The sequence below is a fragment of the Corvus hawaiiensis genome, chromosome 20 (assembly GCF_020740725.1).
Source record: "Corvus hawaiiensis isolate bCorHaw1 chromosome 20, bCorHaw1.pri.cur, whole genome shotgun sequence".
Lineage (NCBI taxonomy): Eukaryota > Metazoa > Chordata > Aves > Passeriformes > Corvidae > Corvus > Corvus hawaiiensis.
This window is the reverse complement of record NC_063232.1, coordinates 3,449,714-3,457,113: the sequence shown is the minus strand read 5'-3', so window position 1 is coordinate 3,457,113 and position 7,400 is coordinate 3,449,714.

The window sequence follows — 7,400 nt, the reverse complement described above, 5'->3', positions numbered from 1 at the left end:
ATGTCTCTGGTGGACAAGGAAACCACAGAAGATGTTTAAAGTAGGTGTGTTCAGCTTCTTATCTCTAAACCCTTGGTAGCAGTCTCTAGATTCCACTCAAGGCTTCATTATGCTCCACACTGAACGTGGCAAGAGATAATCCACATGTAAAACAAGCACAGCTGAGTAGGCCAGACAAGCTGAGGCAGTGAAATAGTTTATTACTTAAACTACTAAGAATAAACATTGAAAGGGGCTGACCAGAAAAACACAGTTGGTTGTCTCCATGCTTTGTGTGCCAGGGCAAATTTATGGTTGGAAGGATACCAGGATTGCGATATAGCATTCATGAATTTTCTGTTTTCCCTAGGTGGAATCCATTTTTCATAATTATCAGTCTCGGCAGAGACTTAATCCATTGCTTAAAGTCCACCCTGATTTACATCAAGAGCCTGTCCAGAAGGGTTGATCACTGCCCTGGGTAACCTGAACACATTCTGCCCCTCTGCCTTCCTGCTCCAACGAGATCACAAAGACTGCAGAGGACTTCTTAAAACCAGAAATGCTGAAATTCAGGCTGAAAACCTCCATCAGAATGATGCTGTGGTTAAGAATGTAAATGCCCTCTGTTTGTGGGATAGGGTGGTGCTGGTGAGGTTTTTGGTTGTATTTCTAAAATCCCTTAATCTTCTCTGGGAAGCAAACAAAATTATCCCACTTTTCTAGAGGGAGTTATTACCAACCTCTCAGAATTTCCAGCTCTGTCATCACTTCAGTTCCTGCAATGGGCACAGATTTATTTCCCACAGATGGGGAGGTTCAGCTTGGCAATGACTCCAATTCAGGAAGTATTTGTCCTTTAGGAATAGCTCTGCCAGGATCAGCACCTTTCTGTTCCTACTGCTGGCTCCTCCACTGAGGAGGAGCATGGCCTTGCAATAAATTTTCTTTATCTGGGTTGTTTTGTGGAGGTTCTGCTCACCTTGACATATTTTGCAGGTCTTGAAAAAGTCTTTTAGTTTGAAGTTTGTGTAATTATTTCACACTGAACAGGGTTAGAAACAGCACATGGCTCCTGTGCTGTTCTTTGAGGCTTGCAGGTGGTAAAAATCTGTCCTCTCGCAGTTACTAATTACATTAATTTGTGTGTACACTTAATATGAGATGATCAGGTTGGACAACTGTATATAAATATATATTTATAACCCCCAGCTCCCAATAACCGCAGTGGAACTGGAGCAGGAGAAATGGAGGGTGTTGGTGTGCTCACCTCCCAGCTGAGGGTGCCAGCTGTAATTAGCAATGACTGCAAATGTGTGTGGGATGGAGATAGCAGGAAGAGGTGAGCTGGGCTGCACTTCCCTGGGAGCTGAAAAGGGACCCATGAACCTGTGGAAAAACAGCAACACAATCTCAATATTTACAGCAATGCCATACCCGAGATGCAAGTGGTCGAGTCAGTCATGAAAACTGAGCTGCTGTGCCTTTCAAACACCAATCATTCCTGAATTAGTTGAGAAAAACACACATCCTGCCTGAAAACCTTGGAGCCACACAGCTTGTTGTTCATGTGTGCCCTCTGCCACAGCTGCCTTGAGCTCTGAATAGCCCCTGTCCTAATTAAACACGAATGTTAATCTCTTCTGAAGCAGCTCATGGGCAGGTTTTTAGTGGGGTCTGCAGCAGAGCAGGGCCCACAAGAGGGCCCCCACACCATATGTGGGGCTGCTGCTGGTCCCCCTGGCCCCGGCACAGCCCCTCTCCCTCTGATGCCACTGTCTTGCTTTGCTGCCCCCACTCAAATTACACAGAATCAGATTTATCTTTGCCAAACGCCAGCTCATTCTGTCACTCTTCTGTGGCCTGGCTATCAGACTCACCCAAGGATCTTTGCTGGAGGCCTCAGTACTCAAAACCCCACAAAGGTGTGTACCCAGTAAGTGCTGCTGTGCTACAAAACATGGGGAATCCTGCCAACCCCACAGCTTTAGGGGATAGAGCCAGTGGACTCAGCTTCTGAGGCCTGAAGTTTTCAGAATCCCATCACTAGGAATTTTATACAGCAATTTTGAAAAAACTGCTGTGGTAAATCTTCCAAACTCAAAAAAATCCCACGGACATTAAAAATCCCAGACAAGCTGGTGATCAGGCAGTGTCTTGGATATGTTAAGACCAGCTTGCAGGCCTTAGAGAGAACCCTGTTGAGGTGCAAGATGCTTCTTACAAGTCTCCAGGTCTGCTCCATTTGGCACAGGCATGGATTTACCAGGCCTTGGGAGGAAGAGGATTTAATTGATGCTGCCAGATGCAGCACAGACACCCTGGGTCTTCTTGATGTGGTTCTAGGGCTCTGCAGCGCTTCCCATCACCCACACCATGCAGGCTGGGATTACTTCTCACTCTGGAATAGTTTCCACAGAGGAAATATTCACCCAGTTTCTCCTACAGCAGATGTTAATCTTCAAAATACATGGTGGGGAGCACTTATTTCTCTGGGAAGGAGAAGAAATCAACCAGCTGAGCTCACTGGACTTTTCCTGCTGTGTTTGTGATGCTGTGGATGAGCTCCATCTCTATTAGTAACATTCCCTGTTTCCGTGTTCAGGGCATGAGTGGGCACGAGGAGACGCTGACATTCACAGGATCACTGAAGTTTTTCAGGCTCCATCATCACTCAGAGCTGCGTTCCTTAGTCATTGCTATAATCAGCCTCTAAAATCAACATTTTAGTCACCTGGGTGATGGTATGAAAAGTGGAATTGCTGTGTCAGGCAGCAGGAGCAGCTCCCAGTTACAGGAACTGAAGGAAGTGTCCAACTCACTGGGCCAGAAAGAGCAGTTTCCAGCCATGTCACCAAGTCAAAGGCACTTCTTTCCAAGCTGACAGAGGAGGTTTAGCCCCGGCAGTTCCTCTTACTCCAAAGGAGAATGCGGATAATGAGCCACCCAGGGAAAAGGGAGCCTCAGTTCCTGTTAGTCAGAGTGGGAAAGCCTGGAGTGTTTAATGGGCAAAGAGGAACACACAGGGAACACAACATCCCTCCTTACCAGATACAGGAGTTTAGGGCTGGAAATAGGTAAGGTTTGCACAAGGATGATTTGCAAGGACAGGTAGAAACAGCTGGTTTTGAAATAAGCACCAAATAACTGAAAATTGAAGTGTTGACAGAGAGGAGATGATTTGCATAATAAAAGAGGTCTTAATTAGAATAATGGTTGAAACTGAGGCAGGGAAAAGGTATCCTGAAAAGATGCTGGGGCACATACAACACATGTCTGCCCAAAGAACTCCCCTTTGGAATCACTGGAAGTTTCAATCACCAGCCTATGGAAGCAGATTTATCCAGTGCCCTCCTGACTGCAGCCACGAGGGGCCTGCAGGTTTTAGGGCTCTTCTTTTGGGGACCCAAAGCATCTGAGGGTTCATTTCAACAGGTAGATGTTCACCTTCAATTCTGCTTCATTTATTTTCCAGAAAGAACTTGACAAAAACTGGAAGGGGCCTGCAGGGACTTAATTTTGTTATTGTTCCTGAGCATCTCATATGGTGCTACAGCTGATGCAAAGTTTAGCTCTCAGTTTAAGACATGATAGTGTGTGAATTTTTGTTCCCCTCATGTTTTTTACAGGTCTAAACAGATCTTTGGAGGGGGAACGGAAATGAACCATTCCCCAGATTTAGATGGATGAGACAGATAAAATATTTCCATTCTAAAAAAAGGAGGTTTGATGCTTTTAAAAGCCAAATGACTGGACCATTGGTTCAACCTGAAATTCTTATAACATGAAGGTTCCTCCCCAGTTTTGGTGCTCACCCTCCAAAAACTACTTGAGTCAAACAGTGGCAGCACTAACTTGAGCCAAAAATAATGTAGCATTTAGGTGGGGCCACGCTTTCCTCACAGTGTATTCCTTGAGGCATTTTCATGTTACTTCATTCCCCAGCGCTGCTCAGCGTTACCAGAAACTGCACCACAACTGAAGATTCACAAACTCAGCCTGAAACAGCTGCAGAGCAACCCTGACCTAGTTGGGAATGTGAGGCTCAGCAGCCAGGAGAGGTCTGTGCTTTGGGAGACATCACTGAGCTGAAATGTGTCACAAAGGAGGCTTGGCTCCCTCCTGGCTCACTGAACCAAGAGTCAATAGCAGGAAAACCCCTCTCCTGGTCTTAAAACTGGTTTTATTTTTCCCTCCGAAGGTTTTATGGCCTTGTGAGCCTCCCCCTTGCCCGTGCCCAGCCTGTGACCCACAGCACCAGCAGCAGAACATGCACCAGGACAGGGACAAGAGAAGCAGCCACCACCCTGCACATCTGTACCTGCACATCTGCACAGTGGGGGCTGGCAAAGGACTCTGGAGGTTTGGGCTGTTGGCTTTTCCCTCAGGAGTGGCAGGGGACACTGACAGTGGCAGGAAAAGACACTGGAAAAAAACCCCAAATCCATTCTTCCCATTACTTGTCATTACCTCATTCCTAGGTAGCCCTGTGACTCTGCCAAGAGAAGGGATAACTGTGTCCTGAAGTCAAATATTGATGCCGCTTACATGAAGTGGAGTTTTACTGCACTTATTTCAAACTTAATCATTACTGAACCCATCCCTGCACAGGGAATTGGCCACAGATGTGGGAATTAGGGAGATTCAGGTGGAAGTGAGCACTCTATAAGGTGGGAAGAGGGTATAAAAAGGGAGGAAGGGAGAGCGCTTTGGTTTTTTTGGCTGGGGGGAATAGGTAGAAGCTGAGACAGAGGATCAAGCTTTTATCTGCTTTTCTGTAGCTCTTAATGTGAGCCCTGGCTATGATGCAGAAGGGCACTGCTGGGGTGGGTGCTGCTCAAATGCAGAGTAAAAATGTTCATTTTCCCTGCTGTAGAAAGGAAGGCAACAGCAGGGACAGACTGAGTGTCACAAGTGGAGCTCCTCACTGTGCTGAGCAGGACTCTCAGGGCAGAGCTGGAGAGCTGCCTGAATTGGGTCCAAAAAGTGTCGTTTGGAGGAATAGGAAATAATTGGGATCATTTTTGCTGGAGCAAAAAGAATAAGCTGCTCAGTGCCACAGTTGCAGGGAATATACTTGTGATGGAGGCTCCAGCAACCCTTCTCCATCCTCTCGTGATCCTTCTCCATCCTCTTGTGTGTGGGGCTGTTCTTTTATGGCAGGGCTCTTTAGGAATCAGCTCTCCAGGCATGTGTGCTATGCAAATGTGCATCAGAGCACTGCTAACGAGGCTGACTTGTCCCTGCAGCCCAGACTGCACCAACTGGTAAGTGACATCCCAGTATTTTCCTGGAATGACTTCCCACAAGGCTGTCTCCTGCTAGGTGATAGTCAGACACTTGCAGGCTAATTTATTTTCCTGTTGCTCAGCTGCATAAAGCAACCTCTTATCTTGCAATTTATGAGCATAATATGTAAATATTTGCAAGTGCTACTCAGTTGCCTGGAGAGGTGAGAAAAGCTCATTGTGTAGCAGCACACAGAGGTGAGCCCAGGACAAGTTTAACTCCAAGGGGAGGGGTGAGGAGAGTGCAGTGAAAAATCATGGAAGACTCCTGTAAATCAAATAAATGCTATGCTCAGGGGAACTGGGCTGCTACTGGTATGCCCAGTGTTTTAATTCTCAAATTTTGGATTATTTTTAAGGAGCTTGGGGAGTGGAATGATGACAATAAGTAATTTACAATTGTTCTTGCTGTTACCCAAGGTTGGAAATGCATTTAGATAATGGCTTTTCCCTTTAGTGACTCTGCTGGGGTACTGAAAAATCACAGAACTGAATATAAAATCTGAATAACTTCTAATGGGAGTTTGCCTGGGATGGTGTCCTGTATGAGCAGAAGAGCAAATGCAGCTCTGACTCGCTGATGTCAGATGGCAGATCTCCAAATGTTCATTCCCTCCCATCTGGGGTTTCCTGCATCTTGCTCATTTGTTTTCTACTGAGTCTAACGCTTGCTAGGAAAACAAACTAATGCCACATAGGGCTTCTGTTGCTTATTTGTGCTGCACAGACTGTCCAAAGCTGAAACTTTCAAGTAATTTTTAATAAGAGACAGGTGTTATTAATGTTCTTGACCCTTATGGCATCTTTTCAGTAGCTGAAGCAGCTGGTGACTGCTGTAAAATTCTATAAAATGGTCATGGTCATGACAGAGCCTCTTGCAAAACCTTCCATGGCTCCTGAAAAATGCTGGCCTTGTCAGAAACATTGGGGTGGAGCAGGGAACATAAAGGCTGAGCACGTTAATGATTAAAATTGTAAGAAAATGTTTGCACAGATGTGACTGACTGCAGCTCTGCCTCTCGTTTCCTGGCTCTTAAGTCTGTCCTCACAAGCAGCTCAGCTCAGGCTCACAGCACCCCAAAATTCTGTTTTCAGGGAGATCAGCCAAAACCAGGCAGGGCTCCTGCTCCCTGAATCTGAGAGCTGCAGAGGAAAGGCCACTCTGGGGTTCAGGGAGTCAAGGCTGCCCTCACAGTGCAAGGAGCAGCTGTTAACACAGAGCAGGCAGGATGGAGTGGAGCTGCTGTGTGTGAGCTGTTGGCAGCTCCTGCAGTCCCTGCACCTTGCCATGGGCAGATTGGGAGCAGGGCTCTGCCTCTCTTGCCGCAGCTTGTCCCAGTTTTTCCTCTCTGGATAACTTCCACAACAACATTATAAATAGACCTTGCTGCTGGGTCCTGTATTCTGCTAAACCACACAGATCTGGGTGCTTTCAGATATAGCTGCTTTCCAAGTTCAAAGTCCTGCTCGCTGCCAAGCTCATTTTCTCTCCTTAGCAAAAGGATTTCTATTACTGTGGTTGATCAGAGGTAAAGCAAGTCCTCAAATGCACCTTCACCCAGATTTCATGTGGCTTTGCCTGTTTCCATCCTCAGAGTGACTTCAGTTAAACAGTTCTTCTCTGTTTGTGTTGAGAACCAAGCTGGTGCTCTCCCAGGAAGGAGGGAATGGCAGGATCCAGTCCTTATTCCAGGTTCTTACACCAGCAGGTAAAAGACCATCAAAGCAGCTGACTCTGGGTTGTCACATTTCAGCTTAGGCACAAGATGTGAACAACATTTCCTGGCACAGGGTTTGGAATAGAGAATGAATTTGTGTCAGGCAGAGCTGGATGTGTGCTCAGCACCTCCAACCAAAGGGATCCCCAGTGCCAAATCCAACCAGCCCAGGCACAGCCCCTTTCCCCACGCAGCTCCTGGGGAGCTGATTCACTACCAGGAACTGTGCAGTGCTCCTGGCATTTCACACAAGATCTGAGGCAAATGTAATACCCAGCAGACCTGTTTTTAAAGATACTTTATGAACAGGAGGAGCTTACCTTAAGTTTGTAGATGCATTTTAATGCCATAATCTTTGGATTAAAATGTCTAGATCTAGGCTGTGGTATCTGAAGATATTTTGGTTTTACCTCCA